This window comes from Cryptomeria japonica, chromosome 4, assembly GCF_030272615.1.
Source record: "Cryptomeria japonica chromosome 4, Sugi_1.0, whole genome shotgun sequence".
NCBI classification, from domain to species: Eukaryota; Viridiplantae; Streptophyta; class Pinopsida; order Cupressales; family Cupressaceae; genus Cryptomeria; species Cryptomeria japonica.
The window spans coordinates 246119116-246144044 of NC_081408.1; the positions used below are offsets into that span (position 1 = coordinate 246119116).

General features: G+C 35.4%; 1 long non-coding RNA gene across 2 annotated transcripts; it reads right to left on the minus strand.

The window, feature by feature from the left end:
* Positions 1-4146: 4146 nt before the first annotated feature.
* LOC131065528 (uncharacterized) lies at positions 4147-12386 on the minus strand. Of its 2 annotated transcripts, none has more exons than XR_009372306.1 (5): positions 12151-12386; positions 11816-12077; positions 11430-11581; positions 8824-8880; positions 4147-4394 (listed from the first exon to the last, which is right to left on the minus strand). It is a non-coding gene; the product is annotated as an uncharacterized LOC131065528 (long non-coding RNA). The 2 variants fall into 2 exon arrangements; XR_009372305.1 differs by having other exon boundaries at positions 11816-12056; positions 12151-12384.
* Between the last annotated feature and the right edge of the window lie 12543 nt (positions 12387-24929).

Sequence of the window (24929 nt, forward strand, 5' to 3'; positions counted from 1 at the left end):
CAATTCATGCAAATTAAAAATAAATAAAAAATAAAAAAAGGAAGGGAGGCTTGTAATTCTCCTTTTAAAGCTTTTGCATTCATAGAAGACCATCCCATCCCTAAGAGACTCAGTCTTAGAAACTTCAAAAATTTCAAAATCTCTGAATTATTATCCTCTGCCATCTTTTTATTGTTCTCCTTAAAGGGCATTCCCGCTTGGTTTTAGAAATTTTGGGAATAAGTTCAGGGCAGTACAACTGGCTGCTTCTATGCTAATGAATTTTGGGCCGTAGATCTATCCCTGATTTCTGGCATGAGGGGCATCTATGTTTTAGTCATGATTGAAGAGGCTAACCGCTTTTGTTATTTTCGCGATCTTCTTGACTTTAAAACACCTTTACATCTCTTTTGATTCATGCGTGTGCATTCTTTTGCTTAGTTGTTTCCATCATTCGCTCTCCCTGAGTGTGAGTGTTGTAATCGTAACGGCCAAGAATCATCACCTGCTGAGGTGGAGAAATGGGTTATACACGTGGAAGATTCTCAGACTCTTCATGGTCTTCGGGGCCCCTTTTAGTGAAGCTAAACTTGCAGATGTGACAAGTGTCAGGAGGGCGGGGATTCTTGAGGGAAAACCCACAACATAGTTTGGATCCTCTGTGGACGCAACACCTAGCGAGCAGACAGAAACTGGGTTGATGCAAGTCCGAGTTTTGAATAGACATAACTATTCATTGAGCACTTAAGGGGGCTACCCTGCCGGCCGAATAGTGAAAGGATGTAACCATCTTTGCAAATGAACAAGGGAGTCGGAAGGCCGACTGTGGTAGAGAAATCTACAGTTCTTGGTGACTCACGGGGGAACCTTCTCCTGCGGAGGTGAATCCTGAATCTCTAGTTATATGATTTCGGTGCCTCATTCGTTGGGCTCTCTAGAATCCATGAAGGATATCTTTGATAGAATCTTAGCAATGGTTTTACAGAGAAAAGCCTTCAGAGGTTTATTCTGCCTTCTTATTGATATTTGAGATTCTACAATCCAAAGGAGAATTAAACATTAGAAGATTGTTAACCATGTATCTTGAACGAATATCAAACTTTTCTCAAGAGATTTATGGATTTCATCCCGAAAAGAAGAACAAGGTTAGCTCAGAAAAATTGAAGCAACTGGGCTGCAGGGGGCAGCATCCAACGAGATCAGAATTTTTGAAGCAAATCCTGCACCAAATGAAAGAAGAGATAACATAACCTGCACTTAGAGATAGGAGAAAGATTAGCGCTAAATATTACTTTAGAATATAAGGTTTAGAAGAACCTTGATAAAATTTTCAAGTTTATAATATTCAAGTTTGCATGTTACAACTTTGTATGTAGGGACTCTGAATATCTCTATAACATTAGTGTGTGCGTTGTTATTAATCCTTCCTCCTTAAATGGAGTGAACAAAAAAGTATATGGATGGATAAGCTACATAGGTGGACTTGACCTCTTATAGTCAATTGGATAGAGCATTGCTACCAAACGAACGTCTATAGCCCTATCAAGGATATTGCGCCTTAGTTCCTATCATATATTGCTCTATTGCCAGATAGACGTTTCTAGCCCTGATAAGTTATCTGCATCACCTGCCTTCAATTTTTCATTTCTTTTCTTTTATATGGTCTTTAGCCCCTTTTGCTTTTATTATTTCAAGAAATCTCTTAAAGGCGCTTTTGTAAATTACGAAATGGGGTGGTAGTAGGAGCGGCCTTTAAATTTTTCACTTATTTCATCATATATTAATTTGCCAAACAAAAATCCACCCGAGTATTAAATATGAATTTATGCTAAGGATTCATAGAGATTCATGATACATTACAAAACATTCTAAATGAGCAAATTTATAATTATAAAATGATAAAAACTCATCAAAGAGGAAATAAATCTTATATCCTAACACAATATTAAATGCATTTATTTTCTCTTTACCCAAGGTGTACGACTTACATCATCCCTGGTGTCATGGGATGAAATATTTGCCTTGGGAAACTGCCCTTCTTGAGACTATTGTCATGTGTTGCCTTTTCTTAAGAATGATTTCTTGCCAAAATTAATAATAGGAATAAAGGTAGGCTTGTGCGAAAAGGCTGGCATGTTTATAAAAGCGAGCTTTTGTTAACCCTACAATCATTCCAAAAGTAAGTTGCTTCTGAAGAGATTAACAAAGGAAAATCGTTGTTGTGAGAAATGGATACTACAATGAGGTTGACAACAACAAGGGTCCAACAAGCCTTCCTTGGTATGGTCAGTAATGTTCGCCTTGAACGTCTACTGGGGATAGATAATGACTTAGTCATTGCAGCGGTGAAGTGGGTGCTCGGGAAAGATTCCCTTGCCAACAAGGACAAATACCGGGTGGACACAAATATTGTGTCATGTTTTGTTGGGTATTTGCTAGATTTGGGCAAACCAACACCAATTGTAACCAAATTAACATGTGGGTTGTTTGGAGATGAACTCATTGGCGAGCTAGACCAGGGTCTAAGGCATGCATAGTATGGGGTCGGACTTCCTGTCATGATCGATTTAAAGGCCTTTGAAGAGAGAGATGTGGTTGTGCCTTGGCTTCCCTTCGTTGCCAACTTTTGCACCATGTTCTTGGAAGAGCATAGAGATCATTCCCTCCCTGCATGCAAGTTTCTCAAGAAGCTCTCAGGACAAGACCTGACTCCGGATATAGCTTGAATTGAAGAATTTAAGGGTTTGGTCTTTGGCAGAAACATGGACTCTAAAGGGGACGAGTGGTCAGATGATTTCGACTTTGAAGATGAGGATGAGGACGAGGATGACATCGACAGTCAAAATGCATCTAACTAACACGGGGAACTCTCTTTGCTATTGGGGACTGCTTGCATCAACTAGAAAGAGGAAGAAAGAAAAAGAAAAGGAAAAATAAAACAACATTTTGTATTTTTTATCTTTTGAAAATGATGTTCATAACCTTATGTAATTACCGATTTTAAAAAGAAATATGCATAGGAATTTATAAGGCTTCTACCAGATTTCTTTGCATGTATGTCAATTTCCTTTTCTCTTGCATGGAATCAATTCTGATGATGCATTAAGATGAATAATTTTGAATCATGCAGTATTTTATCTGTTCCTTCTTTTTTCTTTAAAAAAAAAAAGAAAGTGAAGGCTACCATTTACCGTATATAAGAACCGATAAACGGAATGGAGATACATGTTTCGCATGATTTTATTTATGCCCTTGATTTTCTCTCTCTTTTTTTTAACCCTTGAAGCTTTCCCTTTACTTGCTTTCTTGTTGAAAATACAAAACATTTTTGGAAATGATCTGCAAAATTTGAAGAACACAAGGCTTCCACCAAGAAAACATACACACAAGGCACTTAGGGCACTTAGGGAAAACATCGGTTGTACAAACCTACCCAAAAGGGCAAGCACATGCGTCGTAGCACTTATTTGATAGGAAAAACGACTAACCTAACCTACTCTAACCGACTTTGTCCTTAAATTTAAACAAAAACATTGACATGCCTTTTAAAACAAGAGCTGCAAGCAGCGAAGCGAAGTTCCTGCCAGGAGTCTTTGCTTGGGTTTGGGCATTTAGTCTTGTGTTGTCGCTTGCAGCAAGGGCAATGCTTTCATGCAAAAACTTGTGAGTTCGAACTGAAGTGTTAGAGCATGATTCAAAATAACTTTTAAAATTAAATCTTTTAAGGGAATTGATTTTGAGAACCTTGACAATCAAGACAAGTAGGTAGATACCCTTAAATAACATCAATTATGTCATCTAAACAGAAAGTCACACCAAAAATAATATTAAGTTACTATGTGATAACTAAACAAAAAGTCACATCCGAAAGCCTATTGAGCTAGACCTTAACAAGTCACTTGTCTGTATATGATAGATCAAAATTCTGAACATCATTAAATATAAGAAACAAATTCCATTTATGTGTTTTGGCCTTTCCAAAAGATGTCCAAAAATATTAGAAGAATAAGGTTTCATGGTGGATTGTATATGTCAAAGGAACAAATCATAAAACAACTTCCGATAGCTTTGATTTCACAACAAAATAAAGTGACAGAATTAAAGAACAAAACCGAGCAAGAAATGATTGATTGGGTGCTTAGACAAAACATTGCAATACAGAGCAAAAAGAGGAAATATGTATATGTATTGACATATATTCTTTGAGCATTGTTAATTGATTCTTGTCTTGAACATTGTTTGTCAATTAACTATGTACAAAACTAGTACAATGGTAATGAACTGTTTAATTTCATTTGCCTTTTCTCATTCAATTTCTTTGTATACTTTGTTTGGCTGCTCTGAGCTTCTCTGTAGGCTTTCTGAGCTTTCTGGTTGTGTTTTTGTGACTATTTTTAGCCTCTGCATTCAAAGATCTGCAAAATGCAACCGCACACATATCATTATTATGTACAAAACCATTTATGCAAAATGTGGGAGGACAGACAATAACCAAAAAGTAATACTAACATTATATGCCAAAAGAACATGAGGCCATTATAACCCAAATGGACTACTACGGATCACTATTACAAAGCGAAGCAAAATAGAAGGGGTCACCATTCAAGGCCAAGAATGACATTAGCAATATTCTTCATCAAGTTGGTTGAAAAAAACTTGTACACCACAAAGTCACAATACATGGCATGAAAGCTCAAGATTGAAAGATAGACAACGCTTATTCACTTCTCAAATCTAACCTAAAAGAGATGCAATATCCAGCGAGCCATTTTTATTTTTCAAGCTAGCGAGTCATGAATCTGCATCTCAGATTTTCCACGCGATATATTTATGAATCTATTTTGACTAGATGAGGATGAGTTAGATGTTTTAGGTAATATTCTAGGGTGTAGAATATCAGAAGGAAACTGGATCAAAGGGAGAACACTACAGTGGTAAGAGGGGTATGTTTCTGTATGCATAATCTCAGTTTAGATCAAATATCCCATTTGCTAGACTGAGGTTGGCAAAACATGCTTTGTCTTGGTTTGAGAGTCTCTTGTATTCCTTGGCTTTGAAAAATACTTCTATAAGTCCTTGGGAACATTTTTTAGCAATTAATTTGGAAGCAATTATATCCAATGTCACAAAGAGGAAAGAGCATGGAATGACAATTTTTAAAACAGAAAGTGTACACTGAGGCGAAGAAATTCTGACTTTGAAGAAGCAAAAAACCCTAGATAGTGGCACTTGTTGCACAATGTCGGATGTTGATCCCTGAAACCGGCTTTCTCCAATTTCAAAGGACAATTCAGGAAGTTCATAGGTGTGGGACCATATGCAACCTATGAAACAACCTCTAGGATTTTATAAGCTGGCTCTTTACTTAAAAAGGGGGTTTGGGGAAAGGGAAGGGGAAGACCAACATCCAAACCAAATGCTTTCGAAGGAATGAAATCTCAACTAATGCAGAGCTTTTATGGAAGACTAGAAGCATTCTGCAAGGGGAACCTATTCTGGAGATTAGGCACAGTACACCACAGGTCTACTCTTCATTGTTGGGAAGAGAACGAAATAGACAAAGTAACTCAGACATAGGTCATAACATTCAAATCCTCTCATAGGAAGCGCCCGTAAAGGCCAAACAAAATTGATAACCCCATACTCTAAAACGAAAAAACCCTTTACATTTTGCGACACAAATACCATCTGAAACATTTTTATAAACTGAAAGAGTGATTACACATGATACATATTTCTTTAACGCTACCAAATGTTCAGAGTGGTATCGGACATCTATGTCCAGGCTTTATTGTGCAATAAGAGCTTTGAAATTGAGTATTTTGTTGTTTTTGGTGAAATAGCAAGTTGCAACAAGTGGCAACAACACAAGCACTGCAGCCGATTTGTCATCTAGCACAGTGAATTCACTTCAACCATGGCAAATGCAAAAAGGTCGCACTATCAGAAGCAGCGATAACACCACACTTAGTCATGTGTGTCCAATGACATTCCAGTCTACAAAGTTTCCCTCTTCTGCCATGTTCCTTGGTCATTTCAGCTCCCTAAAGTAATGTAATTATGTATATCCAAAGTACGGACATGAAAAACTAATCTTGCTTGCTAGTATGGTAGTTAAGAGGGATTAATTTACGTCTATAAGGATATTGATTCAAGTTCAAATCCCACCTTGGTGTATTTTACCCCGAGCAAGCCTAATAGCTCTACTTGAGAGAGGCTACAATAAACCAAAAACTGAATTGCCTCCCCCAATATCCCACTTTGGTTTTTGCTGTTTACTTCTACAAATAAATAGTTTCAAGTTGAACTGTCAAAGCTTAAGATACCATTGGATTTATATGCAATTTCTTAGGGATAATGTGCTGCCAAAATTCACCCGGGACTTGTACAATATCTTGAGTGGAGCAAGCCAAATTTAATTGCGATAATGGCACTATCTCTAACATACCACCAGACCCTGACATATCTCAATTAAAAAAGCAAAATGTGAAAGTTAATGTTTAAGGCATGGCCAAGACAGACGCCAATTCAATTATGGGACTCCCTTAAGAACCCCATGCAGAGAATTCTTTTTATTTACCTTATACATGGTTCAAAGCTTGAACCCCTCGATTTGAATCTCATGACCGAGCTAGAAATTAAGTCTGCATACTACCGAAGATATGTGATTAAATTTATGTTGTATGTTGTGGGCAGGGGGAGCCTAGTGAGGTATGTAATCTATCCAATGTTCCACACACTGAAAGTACAGAAAAGTCAGAAATTTTGCAGCAGTGTCTAATTCACAGGCACAGATATACAAATGTGAATGAGATTCTCTGGAATGATGCGCGCCTTTGTATATGTCAATAAATTGGAGATGAATACAGGTTTTAGAATTGTAGAAAGGAAATGAAATGAATTTAAAAGACACAAACCAGATGTCTTCTATTTTGCTTTGTTTATCAATCAAGTTTGGAGTTGCTCTGCTATGCCCTTTTTGTATCATGTGTAGAATTTAGCAACTGAAAATTAGAATTTGGGAAGAGCCTAAATATTTGTACACCTTTGTTTCTTTAATTCCATGCAAGTGGATTTATATATATAGAAGCACTAAATTACAAATGTAAGAGGACTCTTGTTTAGTCTTAAACGGTTGGGGAGCTACATCCCATGAATAGCTTGGTACATTTGCATCGTATCTTTATATCTTCATGCATTATATTTCATTGGTAATTCAATTTTTTCTTTTCCACTCAATAGCATCTTTTGATGTTATTGGCATATGATGATAGTGCAACACACCTTGCAAATTTAATGTGGCTACAAACAGGACAACTAGCAAAGTAAATAAAAAAGATTCTACAATTTCATCCAGATAAATATAGAGAGAAGTGACAACTCATTACAGGATTTTTCCACATTTGTAAAGCTTTAGTTTTCTCATTATCATTACAGCATCTACAAGAACTCTACAGATTGGAGTAGAGATTCAGGGCAGGTATGTGCACCCAATGCAAGAAATGCTAGCTGGGCGGTATGAATTTAATTGTAGGCATTACAAATACAAAGGCCCCCCCTTTGCTTTCTAAAAAAATAACATTATATCGCTGCTATAGATATCAAGACGGGTTGGTGTAAACACAAATCGTAATTTTTTTAGACTTTAAGACCAAGATGACGTTAATTCTTGTCTTGTTTCATGGAGCATATTAATAGGACTGTGAAGAAATTTTTTTGTCCCAGGCTTGGTTTTGGTATGAGAAAATGAGGCAATTTAACAAAGTACTAACTACAGTGACCAGTTTTGACTATCACAAATAAAGGTATAATTGTGTATAGTCTCCAGACTATAAGCTGTGAGTTCATGGTTGGCAAAATCCAACACACTCAATAAGATGTTTTCAATATTTTCAAACTCTATTGGGCTTAAAATGATAGAAGAGACGAGCAATAGTGAGCATACAAAGAATAGTGAGCAAGAAAGATTGCCTACATGACAGTGAGGAAAATATCCTAGCGGGAAGCTAATTATCATGGACTGGACATTCATGATTATAACATGGAGATGTATCAATATTACTTGGAGACAACCAAATTAAAGCATTCAATGACATGAACAAAACTTGAAACTAATAAAATCAACCGATGGTGTACATCAATGATCACTTGAATATGGCAAAATTAACCATTGCATTAGGTATAAGAGTCTATGGTAAAACAGTGCCATCTGCTTGTGGTGGTACCAGACTTTTTTTATTTGAAGAAAAGAAATTAATAGTGACTTAAAAAAATACAAACAACATCAAGTTAGATAAAAATAATAATGAATTATACCATGCACAAGCACACAAAAAACATGATCTAATGCAAGTTTTGGATCAGCCCCCTGAAAATCTCTCTAAAATGCTGCTAAGGTGGTGTGCTTATCATAATTTAGTATGCATGTGTTAAGAATTACATGCAAGCCTTGCTAATTGTCTATATTCAGGATCAAATAGCAGAATACAAATTTCAAAGAAAAATCTAGAAATGGGTAAAGCACATTGGAGAATCAGATTTGAAAAGATGTTATTTTGGAAAGAAAATGAGGACAAAAACACTCTGTTGACACCATATTAGCATTTAAACCTTGATATCAAATAGAATTGAGAGTCCAAAATATAATCCTTCTATTTATAGGTAGAATTACAAGCATTGATGCAAGCAAGGGAAAAGGCGTGTACTATCTTGCTTTCCTCTGTTTTCATTAGGCTTCCTTACGTTTATTATAGTACAATGAGTAATTTCAAAAATGAGTAACATATTACAGAAAGGAAAATAGACATAATTAGCCAGATATAGAAAAAAGATGCAGAAAAGTACCTGGATTTGAAAATAGGAGAAGAAACTGCCAAAACACTTTTAGGCTGTGGAGGTATCCTACTCAGTCATGCATGTAAAAACATGTAAGATACAAAGCATACATGAGAAGCTACACATGGAGTAGACATGCTGAAAACACATCAATCATGAAACAAACCTATAATACATGTAAGACAAAGTATACATGAGAAGGGCATTCATACAGAACACATATGCTGAAAACACATCAGGCATGAGGCATACGCATGTATACACATAGATATATGTAGGGCATATATGAAGCAATAAACATATTCAAGGTATGAAGCATAAATGAAGCATAGATACATGAGAAGACTACAGTTTAACAGGATGCTAGATACATGAGAAGACTACAGTTTAACAGGATGCTGAAATAAACTATAGACTGCAAACACGTACAGTTTTACATTTGGCTAATTGATTTGCATTAAAATATCTACGCCTCTTTCAACAAATCTTGTTTTCTTCACATCTGGAAGCAATTATAATCCTTTTGATGACACTTCATCAGACAATATTCTCTAAAAGGAAGAGATTTATTTAAACATTATTACAGGTCTAGGTAATTGGAAACTCTTCAGTGCCACATTATTTAGATATTTTCTTTCATAGGGATTTTTAACAGAAAAACGTTGTTGAGATGTTTTCTTTTGTGTTTTGTAACTCTTCTTTTGTGTTTTGTCACTCTGCTCACCTATGTCAGAGCAATAAAGATAATATTGTGGATGTAGTATGGTTAGTTACATGCATAAGTTTATACAAGTTTCCTTTGAATAGAAGGGAAAGTTAGTTGCTACTTTCCTAGTTTCTAGATTGCTAATTTGGTGGACAGATGCTATGCTTCTGTCAAAAAGCAAAAGGAAATCACAACCATTATTCCTATTTCCTATTTAATGCGCTCTATTTTAATGCAAAGCATTCATAAAAGGTAATGATAGATCTCCTGCCGAAGACTTAAAATGTGTTGCTTTTTTTGGCAGAGTTTTTAATGGGCTTAGAATTGAAATCTTGAACATCGCTTGTTTTTGTTTCCCATTTTGTTTTTATCACTTCAAAACTTGCAAAGGTCAGTTCTGCCCCATTTTCATTGCAAGGCATTGTTTGAATACGTCTTTTCTATTACTAAAATTAAATCCTAAAGACTAATTTGCTCATTCTTATTATTCTTTTTATTTGTTAGTTTTGTTTCAATGATGGCAATGGCTGTTAACAATCAATTGCTTTCACCTGCAGCGTTGGAGAAATTATGCATTTCATGTAGATGTTGCTTTCCAATGTATTTTCAAATAGGTCTGCTCTTTAGGATTTAAATCTGAAGTATAATACTTGTCTTACCGAGACAAATTTTTATTTATTTTTGTCTTACTAGTGTTTAATTTTGTTTCAGTTTTGTAAAAGAGAAACACATTCATGAGTCTAAATTCTAATCATCAACACAGCTTAGTGGTGCTGCAAGGTATTACCAATTTTTGAAACCCCTTGAGTGCATTTTCCAAGGTTAGAATTAAAATCCTACCTCTGTTTTGGCAAATTAATACAGAATTTGTAGATCGGACTAATATTCGTGACTTCATTTCAATTGGAGGGTAAATGTATTGAAGGATATCAAGATTGTAGTCAAGCACTGCCTATGTCGTAGCCTTACCATCATTTATATTGTGAGGAAAATGCACTAATTTTGGAAGGTGCCAAAGAAGAGATTCTACAGGTCAATGATATCGTGTAATGGTTGGATTCTTTTGATGAAGCATTTTTGGTAGTCTTATTTTCTTCTCCACCTTCATCATTGTTAGGGACATCGCTTGCCTCTTCCACATTATTAAAAGAGTAGATAAAATTTAAGAAAAATTTGGCCGAGAAGAGTAGAGTGATTCCGTTTACAGGAAGGGGTGCCATTGCCACTATCGTGCTTTCTTCTGCCCATTATTGATTACTATAAATTTATGTTTTATAACTCCGAAGAACACAATTTTTTTTAAGAGCAAATTCTTTTTACCACCAAGGAGAGGAAAGTTATTCTGTTTAATATTTACTACAAAAGTTAATTACGTAATTTTTAACTAGTTTAGGTAAGACACAAAAAATGAATATAAAACCATTAGGCTTGCACATTTTATCTTTTGATGATGTTTACAGAAGAAATGTTTTGACAAACAAAACTGTTGATATGCAATGTGAGCTTCGGCTATGGAATGGAACAAATTTAAGGTTTTACTTGAACAAAGAACATTTGTTGAAAAAGAGACTTGCATTATCAAAATGCGATACAAACTAGACATTTCTATGAAGAATGCACTCGTTTCCATGTATGGGAATATCAACGACCTTCCATTATAGCAAAAACTAAACGCTTGACCTTCTAGTTTCTTACTTGCAGATTCCAACCCCTGGCGATGATGAAATGGACGTCAATTTAAACCCGCAGAGTATTTATGCCCTATCCCTGGAAAAAGAAGATTGGTTTCGGAGGATTGTTCCTATCCGCCATTAATAGCAACATCTTTTGAATACCCGCCCACAAAGAGATTAAAAGAGAAGGAAACAAAGCATTATGATAGTAAATTTAAACTAATTGAAATGGGTACCTATCAAGGATGAGGAGCCAACTGATCCAACTAGCAGCAACAAAGATTTTTAATTAGGGCTCACGCTCTACCCTATGCCCTAAAGCCTTCCAGGATCCTCCACTTGAAACCAGCATGCAGAGACAGCTATAACCTTAATAGCCAAATGTTACCTGCAGACATTGAACAAAGTTCTATTTCTTAATATAAATATTGTTAAAAAAAAGTATAATCATAATTTGCATGCAATCATGGTCGCATAGAAAACAAAACTAATGAAATCTTTAAAAGTAATCTGCCAATGTCCATTACAGTGAGAAGTTAAATGGCAAGCGAACATGGCAAGTGACCATCTCAAGATTTTGGACAAAATCTCTTACTTGAATGATGTCGATCAAAATATTTACCAGATGAGACTCGGACAAAGGGATTTGCGCGAGAGATGAATGCACTAAGGCTGATTCTGGCGCATGATCAACAATGAAGCTTGGGGTTATCAACGTATCTCGAAAGAAGGTTAACGGGATCGCAGAGGCAGACCCAAGTTGGTACCAGAGCCAAAAATGACAAAGAAAATGTAGCCTCTGGAATTTAAAATTGGAAAAATTGAAACCCCCAATCGCCACCTGTCCATGCTCCGGTGGAAGCCTACAAAAAATCAAAGATCAACTATATCATCACATTTTATATGCAAGTTTGAAATAAAATTTACGAAAGAAGAAAATGCAAGCAACGTTAATACCAATTCATGGCAGGGACAACTGTGTAGTTTGAATGCATACTGCATGCGATCTCGCCAAATGTTGCTTTCAATTTGCAGGTCTCTTTTGCCGGCCATGTTTTTCTACTGTCTGCGCTCTACAAACTTTCATTTCGGCGGCCCCTGCAACTGCCTCTGGACTTGTGCGTTCTCTCTCGTCGAGAAGCGTGCAAGCCTCTGCAGACGGTGAATAACGCCAATCGTTAAATGCCACAAAATTTGGTTAAAACATTTTGCTTAAATAATAGGCAAGTTGACCCACTGACATTAACCAAAAGGAAAAAATATTTGTGAGTACTGATTTTTGATTCGCTCATTGCAATTGCATTAATCACAAGTTAACTAAATAGGCCTCGGCTATAGTCCCTGCGGGCAGGAACTAATAACTTCTCGTTCACCCCAAACTCTTTTTTCTTTCAAATTTCAGGGGACACCAATAAAAATAAGTGTGCGATAGATTCTTGTCAGGGAATTTTTCGTATCTTCTAGGGATGATAGCATATGTAAACTCGAAAAACTAACTTCTTGTTTAATTCAATGATTTTTTTTACTTCTTGTGAAGATGACTACCATCCAATTGGTTTTGGGTTTAGAAGCTATCTATGACCTCCAATTGGAGCAGCTTGATGTTAAGATTATGTTTCTTCATGGTGATTTAGAAGAAGAATTGTACGTGCAGCAACCTAAATGTTTCGAAAAAGAAGGGCATGAAAGCTTACTTTGCAGATTGAAGAGAAGCTCGTAGCTTCACAACAATGGTAAGTCAATTCTGATTCCTTTAGGGTTGAACAACACTTCACAAGGTGTGAATCTAATCCATGTGTTTATTTCAAATTGTTGGACAATAATGTTTTTGTATTAGTATTATTATGTGGCCAGCACTAGTATGAACGTTGTTAGAAATTTGAAACAAAAAATTGGCTAACACGTTTTGATGAAGGATTTGGGAGCAGCATGACAATAATTAGTGGTAGGCAGAAAAAAGAAGTCAAATTGTCACAAGAAAAATACATTAATAAGTTCTTGGACAGATTAAATATGAAGGGTGAAAACGCTGTAAGCACACCTCTTGGTGATTATTTCTGGCTATCCTCCGAGATGTGTCCCAAGACACAAGCATCATGTACACGATGGTATGCTCATGCAACGGGAGTAGTTAGCCAATACATAAAGCAATCCAAGTAAGCCTCATTGGAATGCAGTACCTCAAAGGCACTTCTGATTATGTTTTGATTTTTGGAGGGAAAGAAGGTGCAAGGTTTTGTTGATTCTGATATGGCTGGTGATTTGGAGAAACAGAGATCAATTACTAGTTATATTTTTACATTTATTATGGTAGCATTCAGTTAGGTGTCTAGATTGCAACGTTGCACTCTCAACTATCGAAGTTGAATACATTGCTCGCACTGAAGGTGCCAAGGAAATGGCTTGGTTGCAGCATTTCTTGGGTGCAATGGGATGCAAATAGCATACTTTCTTTCGTGAAAGCATAAGTGCTATTCATTTGGCCAAGAATGCAACATTTCACAATCAAACTAAACATATTGAGCTGAGATTTCATTTTATCTGAGATGTTCTTGAAGAGGGCAAGCTGAAAGTGGAAAAGATACCTACTAATGTGAATCAAGTCACAAAAGAGAAGCTCGAGTTCTGTAGGACTTTTCTTGGCCTTGTCAAGATGTAACAATAAGCCTAGAAAAGTGGGGGACATCTCTGAGCAATTTTCCTTGCAGCAAGAATGGACTTCAAGTGGGAGTTTGTTGAGTGTCAAATCCAATGGTTTTAGACAGTTTAATTCCCGTGATTTTCTCTCTCATGGTTGTCTCTTGGTTTACTTCTTGGACTTGAAATTTTTTATTTTTTTTAATAAAAGTGGATTATTCCACTAAACTTTTTTATTGATATTTTTTCTTGGACTTCAAATTTTAATATGTGGATAATGTAATATATAGATGATGAAAGCTGCTATTTTGAACATATCTGTAACTGTAAAAATCGAGTTAATAAACAGAGTTTCCCATTCTTGTGGATGTAGCCATTGTGGTGAACCACATAAATCAGTGTTCAAGTTTATTCTTCTTGCACAACTGTTGCTTGTCTAAAATCTGAATTTATTTTTGTTTTTCTTACTCTTAAATATCAACAATTACTATCATACATAACATTATTCATAATTATAATACAAATTAAAGAATCATTTAGACCTGTAAAAATTGTGATCTAATTTAAATCTCACTATACACAACCTAAACAAAAACATTAACATTTTTTAATATTATATCGATCTTACAAGTATAACACAAACAACAGATCAAACAGCGAGATCACATGACCAAACAAAATGGAGATCACCACCATAACACAGAGCAACCAAGCAACCGAGCACATATACAAAATGTGCTTAGTTGCTGGAGGGATACAAACACAAAGAATGCATATCATAATGAACAAAAAGGAATGTAGAAATTTCTTATACATAGAGCAACTTGTGTGGCATGCTTTGCATAACTGACAAATGCTCATCCTAATTCTAATAGGAACACTGAACAAAGAGAAGTTTGACAATGAGGCATTGAGAGCAACATATATCAAAAGACTTTAAAGCAGGAATTAATCAGCAATAGTCCATTCCCTATGTACGCCAGCATTAGTGGCAATTCGATTGACCTTGACTTGCACATTATTTAGGTTCTTGTTCGAAGTTAGTTCTGTTGTTTTTTCCTTCATTGCGCAACGTATAGGAGGTGGCATTCAGTGGGGTAGATCCTTCTCGATCCGAGCAATCATAGAGTCCATATCATATCATGCTTTCCTCCAATGCCAGTTGGAGGAATTCTTGACTTGTCTTTCCAGGTCCTTGTCGACCTTTAGTTGTTCTTTAAGCGCTATAGACATATTTGCCATCTGGTGTGACATATTAGCAATAAGCATTTGAGTTTCATTGTACGAACAAAATATGAAATTTGAAAAAAAAATTCTTGTTAAGCATTGGTGATCCAGAAGAGCAGAGTTCCAAGACCATGAATGAGGGAAGAGGGCAGTTAGTGAAGACATGAGGAATAACCAAAGTATGAAAATTAGAAGACATGCTGGATAGACTTTAAGTTTGGGGAAGGAATAAAGAAATTCGAGGTTGATGCTAATGAGTGACATGATGTGAAGGATTTTCCACACAATGAATTGGGATTGCTATTACTCAGTTTTAAGCTGTCAAATATGAAGATTAAGTTTATTTTATTGTCCATTGGAATTTAGATATTCATTTAGTGTTGAAACAAAGCGAGAGGGGTTCAAGGGAAGGAGGGGTAAAAACTGATGTTGAAGTATATCTTCTATCTGCTATAAAGCTGGACTGAAAAAAAGTGGAGTACAAAATAGAGAAGGATAGATGGGATGAGCTTTTGAATGTCTAGAATTGTCTGTTTATTCAAGTGAATGGGATGAATTGAAGCTCGAGCTATTGCAAAGAATTCCTTTTCAAGTTAATTGGATCGCACATTTCCCAAAATACTTGGATGGTGTTTTTTTAATGAGGTGTTTACCACTTATACTTGTTAATGAGGTCAAGAGGTTTATTATCTTGTTGAATCAATTGGTTTCACTAGATGGAAGAAGTAGCAAAGCTTAAACCATGTGTAAGGGACTAATCAAATTGGATAGACATTGTGAGACAAACTGCCAAGCCTTCCAAATGATGCTATAGGGGTTTGATCCATGGATCTTAAAACAGAGCTAGAATGATCTAATCATATTTCATTTGGTGTAAGAACAACTGACGATGGTAGACTAGATTTGAAACATTAATCTTAAATTTACCATAATCACAAACTTTGTTTCATTAAATTAAATATATTCAAATTTTTAATCTATATTTTGAGATTCTTCTAATAAATGAATGTCGTATTTGTTAACCATTTTTTCACAATTATATTAAAAAATATTATTAAATTTCATATAACCACTATATACTCACAAAATTAACCTGTGAAACCCTCTCCCCATTTTAGAATTATTATCTCTCATCAAACCATCAATTCCACGAAGAAAGTAGGTTCATACTTTCCAAGATCTCCAATGCTCATTAAATGTTCGACAGAAAGCCACACATATAACTTTTACATTGGGTATGGGCGAGTGGCAAGCTGTTCTAATCGAATAAAATTTGGAAACATCTATCTCACACCTGTAAATAAAAAATACAAATGGATTTCTTCATTTTATGATTCTTCAGATGGCTAACCATTTTTCTAAAGCCAATGGCAGATAACAACCTCAGAAACAGAGTTGTTGAATTGTATCAAGCCAAAAAGAAAAAATCATTTGATTGCTCGACAGAGGAACATGAAAATGCTGTCCTCGTTAAATTATGGGACCCAGTTTTATGAACCTTGGACTATTTGAACATTTTTACATGTACAACTACAAGAAAATCAGTTCAATAATTGTTCATAGGTATAAGTTAATACCAAACTCATTCATTGTACTGGTACGGTTCAGAGACTTCTATTCCAGTTATAAAGATAGTTGCTTACCTTCGAAGTAACTACTTCCAACTTTAATTTAGGGGATGTCAATTATCATTTATGTTTCAATTATCATTCATTTTTGCTCATCTAACTTTTAAGTTATTAATTATACAGAAATAAAAAATAATAATGAAAATTCCATTAATAAATTTCACATGTTCTAATAGCTACCCACTTTATTCCTAGTAGTTAGAATTTTTGGACTTTAATTGAAGCAGTTGTGTAACTTTATTGGTATCCATAGTGCATAATTACAGGAACAATTGTGCATAGGTATGGCGATTTTGAGATCGTTGTAGTGCATGGTTATTGGAGCATCTTTAAGTAGGTATCAAACAACTCTTTGAAATGACCATTGTTTTATCCTTGCACACATAATGGATTCCACAGTGTGCACCGTTACTACCCAAAAGTCAGAACAATAGCTATAAGCAGTTAAGTCACATCGGGAAACAACATGTATCATTTAAGATCTATGAGTACATACAATTAGCTATAAGGACTACTAATATGCTTTCCTTAATATTCTTCAAATGATTATAAAATTATCGAAGAAAGAATAAATTATTTAATATATTTTTGAATTAGATTATGTGAACTTTTTCTTTATTAAATTTATAAATGTATTAAATGAATATTATAGATTATAGAAATTTTATGTCTTTAATCATAAATATTTGACAATCTAAATTATTAAGATCTCACAAATTCTGTAAATCTCTTTCAAAATATAAGATGAAATATATTTTCGAACTGTAAAAGATGCCTTTATAACCAACACACACCCAAATCTAGACCACTGCAAATTGAGATGAAACTAGATCCTTCAATCCTTTCTGGCACTCCTTATGTTGATCACTGAATTGGCATTTCATAGACAGAATCATACTAGAGTATTCATGCTATAGCTTAAATTCAATAAAATTTTGAAATCAAATCTAGAACTTATCTCAACCCCACATTTATGTATATATGTATAAATGTTATTATTGATTGATCAACCCTTTCCTCTTAAAACAATTCTAAGTAACAATTCTGTAAGTTGGTGATTTTGGGAAAATAAAAATGTATTTGGAGAGTGGTATAGGTCTATGTGGTCAATCAAATCTGGGAGCTTCTGTAGTGAGAATGCAGCTTTCACCTCGTCCACACAGATGACAAGAGTGAGGTCCATTTCTAAGTCCTTCCCTCTTAAGTCTTAAATCTGATAGGGCATAATAGGCCCATGCAAATTCAACACGGTGTCTTTGAGATTCAATACTTACAAAACCGACCATAGAGAATATGTTGCCTACTTTCCCAAAAATTTGACAATCATAAGTGGAATGGATTCCAGCATTTAAAGAGAGTATGATTAGAGTTGCAACCTTAAATGTCACCTACATTGATAATTTTATTTAATCGTACACTATGCCTATTCAGTATTCATGTTGATTGTACACTTTTTGTCACAAGGAGAATGCTCCACCTTCAATGACAGCTTTGATATCTCATGGGGAAATGACCATGTTAAATTATTAAATAATGGACAGACAGTAGAGCTCTCTTTGGACAAAGCTTCAGGTATTCCACTTATCATTGTACAAATCAAGCAAGTTGTATATTGTATTGGACAATGTTTTCATAATGTTTAGGACTTGAAACTGACACTGTCTTTCAATGGTTGTTTCAGGTTCTGGTTTTACCTCAAAAAATAAATACTTGTTTGGAAGCTTTAACATGAAAATTAAGCTCATAGCCGGAAATTCTGCAGGAACAGTAACTGCATATTATGTATGTAAGCAAGTCTCAGAACCTGAAAGATTTCAGTAGTATTCCATTTCAATTTACAGAGATTATCACTACATAGAAAAGAATGAGAAAGCAACTATGGACAGCTTACCTGCAGACTAGAATCTTCTAAACAAATATTCATTAGTTTTTCAAATGATAAAAACTGCCCAGCTTTTGACTTGACAATTCCTTTTAGATATTTTTCATTTCTATGAAAAAAGTTGTCTCTCTGATATAAATCTTTCCTTCATTTAAAGCGTTAGTTTGACACATCAATTATATTCCATAACTTAATCTATTCCAATCTTATAACTTTTCTTACTTGTTAATAATTTTCTTGTGATCAGAAATATGATGTGCTCACACTTCACAGTCAATAGATTGATGTTTTTTCTGGATTAAAATTTGTTGAATTGTTTTCTATATATGAAATATGATCCAAGAACTTGGCCTCCTTAGTTCTTTATGGGAAATCAGCCCATCTACTCTAATATGGGAAATCTTGAAGGAAAGAAATAAGAGAATATTTGACAATAAAGCAAAGAAGGTAGACTCAATTCTCATCTCTATAGAAGCATCAATAGTGGAAAATATCAACAGCAAACTAGCTTTGAATGAAAATATCAAAAAAGAGTTTACGGATTGGGATGAAAGCATGTGACTGAGGTGGAATGGTGTAAGGATCCTTCCCCACTTTGGGAGTTAGATTCAAAGAAGGAATCAAGTTGCCTAGGACCCTCCTAGGTTTGGGTGGTTAAAATTGAACTTTGATGGCGTTTCTAAGGGCAATCCAGGTCTGTCTGGAATAGGATGCATAATCAGGGATCATGAAGGTTTAGTCAAAGGGAAAATCTCTCGCCCCATTCTCCCAGATACCAATAAAATTGCAAAATTTAGTGCCCTTCTAACTGGTCTGTCAAAATGTATTAACAAAGGAATTAAGTTCTTAGAGATTGAAGGGGATTCTGCTATTGTCATAAACGTTGTTCTGTTGGCCAAGACCCCAAATTGGAGATTACAAGTTATGCTGGAGAAAATTCTTTCAATCATGAGGAATTTGGAAAATTTCTCATATCGACATATATATAGGGAAGTGAATGGGGAGGCAAACTTGCTTTCAAAGTCAGCAACGGAAGGAGTTGAATTCTCAATGTGGTCAGATGACCTTCGTTTGCAGGGAAACTAAAACACTTCTTCTATTGAGTAGCTGTGATAAAAGTTTAAATTCAAATATTAAACTTCCTATTTTCCTGCCTTTTTTTAAAAAATGTCAACGGTTTATATCTCCAGTGCACTTTGGGGCTCAACATTACTTTTCTTTTATTTATTCTTATTTCTAAAAGATCTGGACTTTCAGCGGCAATGTTCGTTGATGTGGATTCCTATCTGTACTTTTTTTGCCCGAGTTGTACTTGCGAGCCCACCTCTCTTCTCGTTCTTGCTAAGAGAGGATAACTATATTTGGCAACTGGAGTTAAACTTTCTATTCAGGTTGGAGAGACTATAAAATTGGCGGAAGGCTAAGTTTTCTCTCAGTGAAGTAGGCGACGCTCATTAAATGCACCATGATCGCTGGCAAAATGTTTGAAATCAGGATTTCATAAGATCCAAGAAAAAAAAAATTGTTTATTTTTATCCCCGAGCAAGCTCGCATATGCTTTACTGACAGCAGATTTATAGCCCACTGGCAAAGATTACTTTAGTGGCGAATATTCGCCAATGGCGAATTTTTCACGTCGGCAACCTAGGAAATGGCGAATATTTTGTACCAACTGGGGGTGGCCATGTCACCAGAACATTATCAATTTTCGTCAAAGTCACAGCCCCGATCGCCATATGCTATATGCAATTAAATGTTTTTGTGCGATGATTTCACCAATACAATATACGGTGGACACACAGTAAATTTAATTTTTTCGCCGACACTCTTCGAGGTTGCCTTAATAGATGACCATAATTAGTCTATAGGCATGTCAAGATTTGTTAGCCAGGAGGACCTGATTCGCTCGACATTTTGTTGACGCGTGTCTCCATTCACTCCAACTTTTGCCAACTATATTGTATTTGCCAATTATTTGGACGACCTATAATCGCCTCGAAAATTACATAAGTCGTGTTATAGTTATGCGAGATTCGTCAAATATTTGTATAGGTCATATAAAATTCCTGTTGAATTCACCATATAAGGATTGGTATAAATACATGCAAAGATCATATCTATCTCAACACAATCTGGTGGGTTCTAGGCTCTGAATTCCGGTCAATGGCGAAGTTCCAGACCAAGGAAAATCATTATTGTTGACTGCATTAGTGACTGCTAGTGACATAAAGGTGAGCGATCATATTTTTGAAGTGTTATAATATTATTCTAAATTTATCTATATATGTTTGCATTGTTGAGTTCATTTTTATTCAGTGGCAACCCATCAGTGCCAAGTAGTCAATAGTCAGGGGGGACATTCAGACCTCAGACATCTAGATTATAGGTCGTAGGGCCAATGAAACATATATTATACATTATAGTCTATTATTGCTTCTTCAACAAATTGATATTTTTTTGGCAGCCTTTATTTCGTTGGAGCTGTCGAACAGGAAGAGGGGTAGGAAACCTGAATGTGGGGAAGGCCATGAGAGGCCAACAAAAAGAAGAACATTATCTTCATACTTTGGCATTGGAAAAGAATGTGGTGAAAATCAGGAAAGTACATCATCACAAGTACAAGTACAAAATTCATCACCTACACCGCATGTTGAAGACGGCGGCGAACCTGATATCTCAGATCAGGATGATCTTGAAGAAGATTATCTGGTAGATGCCCAAGTTAGCCGGAATGATATAATCGACTTGGGTGATAATGCCATTGATGATAATGCACAGAAAGGGAAAAGAAAAGCCATATCAAAAAAGGGTGAACCACAATCAAAAAAGGATCGAGAGTGGGATATGTCACTGAGGAATTTTCAAATTAATTGGGCATCAAAGTATCAATTCATTGAACCAGTGGAGAATCCAATTGAAGGTGAGCCTCTAATAGAATGCAGGTGTAATATTTGTACTTGGAAACATAACAAGGAAATTAGGTTGCAACTAAAATTTGACACCATAGAAAAGCATATGGGTAAAGTTTATGAAAAACAAATGATAGACGAGGTTGAAAAATCAGTGATAAGATGGAAAACAAAGGAGGAATGTAAGCATGTGAGGAATGATGAATAATATTATTTTCATGAGAAAATATAGATGAAGCATGTTGAAGTTAAAGGTTCTATTGAAGCTAGTTTTGGAAAACCAGTGCAAATAGAATAGCTGAGAAAAGTTGTTATGTTAAGCGTTGCTTTTTTATATTTTGAGCAAAGGGCGTGCTATGACAGATTTCCCATCAATTAGTGGTTTATTACACTTTTTGAAAGTTCCTAACTATCCTCAAAGACACTGGTCAGTAAGCAGTGGATGGGAATGGGCAAGTTGTCTTGCAGAGGTTGAAAAAGAAGATGTAAAGGAAAAAATAAGAGAGTCAAACTTTATTGCATTTTCGTTAGACGAAGTTATGGCAATAGACAATACTTCATGGGTATGCATGCATGTTTATACTGTAGAGAATCATACCCGCCAACCTCATCTACTATGTTTTGCTAAAATGAAGGAGAGTGTGACAACGGAAAATTTATTTCAACTAGTAAAGATAAGTTTAATTGAATATGGAGGTATGGATGACATGACAGTAGCCAAAAAATTGGTTTGTGTTGGAGTAGATGGAGCTTCAGTAATCCAAGGTCACAGGAATGGTCTTTGTACAAAGATTGAAACTTCATTTGCACCGTACATTACTGAAATTCACTGCATGGCTCACAGAATGAATCTAGCTTTTGGAATTGTGAGCAAGTTTGCTTCGGTTAAAAAAATTGAAATTTTAATTTAAGAGCTCTACTCACACTTTTGTCGAAGTCCCAAGCAATTTATGGAATTTCAACACTTTGCTGATGGAATAACTGATGGGAACAAGCTTCTCAAGGATAATGATACCAAATGGATCTCTTTGGATGGTCCAGCGCATCGAGTATTTTCAGAATATCCATCCTTGATTGGACTATTTCACACAACTCGCGACGAATCAGATCAACCAAAATTTCTTGACCTTCTTCAAAGGTTAAGTAATTTAGAGACACTCTTAACTTTAGAAGCTTTTCTGCCCATGCTAGAGGAAATGAGGAATATTATGAAGGCTTCCCAAAAAAGAGCTCTGTATATTGCAGAATATGCTACACTGCGTAAGATGACATGCACGACCCTCGACAATCTCTATCAAAATCAACCAACACTATCTGATGAAAAATTTGTTAAGTGGCGAACACTCATAGATTTGAACAATCCTGATAAATTTTTAAAAATCAGTGCAGATGGGGAGGTATGTGCCAATGTATGGGGAGTTGAGATACCAATGTACTTCTATGCCACAGTCGACCCCGAGGAACCAAGAAAGTGCCCCAGGAAGCAACTAGCAAGAGTTACAAGGGAAAATTTTGACAAGATTGTTGAAACTGTAACTACTTCTGTGAAGAAAATTGCATATGATCTTTTCTCACAAATTAGAAGCAGATTCCCTTCTAACAACCTTCTCGAAGCCATGTCTATTGTGTTTCCTCATTATTGGAGCCTCAACATTGCATCTGATTTTCGAAGTAAGCTACTGATTTTGATAAAACAATTTTGCATATCCAGAGAATTGAATGGAGTAACTATAAATGGAATATTAGATGAAACTCATCATCAAGAGAAATCATCTCGTTTTGCATACACTATGAGAGAACAATATGGCAAAATGGAGAACCCTCGCAAAGAGGGATCAATAACAAGGCTTTGGAAAATTGTAGCTGAGAATGCAGCGTTGCGTGATTCAATGCCAGAATATTTGAAACTTGCTGATTTATGTCATACCATGTGTTAGTGAACAAATTTTGTCTTTCTTTTAATTGAATTAATTCAAAGCTTTGTTGCCCTCTTTGAAAAATAAAAGTTCAACTAAACAGTTGGGTAAGTGTGACATACATCACTTCCCTCTGAATTTTAGATAGGTACAGCTCCCTCCATTAGTTATTCAGAGAATAATATAACTAGATAAAATTGATATGCTTTTAACCTGAAAGCACGTAAGGCTGCCTACTTCATTCTTAGATGAGAGGCTGGTAATATACAAATATTTCAGAAAAACCTTTCTTCAAGATGCTTCACCACGAAAAATAGAAGTAATCAAAACAAAGTTCAATAACACTGATTTCAACACTTCATAAAAATAAACAAGAGAAACAAAGTCTCTTTTCAAATAAATATCTTTCTAAACAACATGGAAAGAAGCTCCAGATTAATAATAACATTCACCATCAAAAAGATAATCATAGACAATTTGACTGGATTAATATTTGCAAAAAAACATTACTCCATGGATTCAAACTCGAAGATTTAGAACCTCAAAATGCATATGATCTTTATATGTATATTCCATGCAACAAAGACATAAAGATACACACATAAGTTCCTTCCAATTTCAGATTCTAGAAAAATTGATCACTTCCTTCCCACAAACAAAATTTTCTAATCTCTAAGTCTACTATTCTAACCCCTTCTAAATCTTTCTCATCTAACTTATAGTAGTCTTTTTCAAGAACAAAGGAGGTCTCCTTGAAAAACCCGACCTCCTCTGAAATAGTTATAAAACTAACAGAGTATTTAGAGGGACAAATGTCCCGAAGTATTGCAAGGGTTTTTGAAAAGCCTTTAAAAATAAAAACAAAACATAATCGTCAAATTATGCTTCGTCTCCAGTATCATCTTCTCTTCCACTTTTTCAGGCATCATGGGCTGTTGTAAGCTCCTGAATCATAGACTGACTCAGATTCTTCATGGCATTAGTTTTCGCCTTTGCAGCTTCCTTTTCCCACCAGTGTTTTACCATTTTGTCGACATGTTTAGGTAACTGATCATTGCCAATGAACGTCATGGATTCAATTCAGGCAATCTGTGTTATATCTTCAGAAGTAAAGTTTCCTTTGGCCCTAATTTTCTCCATGTGCAATTTAAATGCCTTTACTGCATCCTGTGTATTCAGCTCATAAAGTCCTAGTTGCCAATCATGATCTGGGTTAACCACTTTATTATCATTGACCAAGCTATATTGAAGTTCCTGGAGCTCGTAAACGGAGGCTTTGGCATCAAAGATTACATCCTTGAATGTAATTACCCGCCACGCTATGGTTTTCTTCAACACAAAGAGCTGGCACTCATCAGTTACCAATTTTATTGAGTTTTCTGTTAAAAACTTAGTAGCTCCATTTTTTTCTATCTTGGCGAACATGGGTAATATGCTTTCCCACTTATGCTCCTCCTTTTCCCATTGCATAACCTGATTTTGGATCTCCACAATGAGGTTTTGAATTTCATCGCATAGCTTCCTGGAATCTGTAATA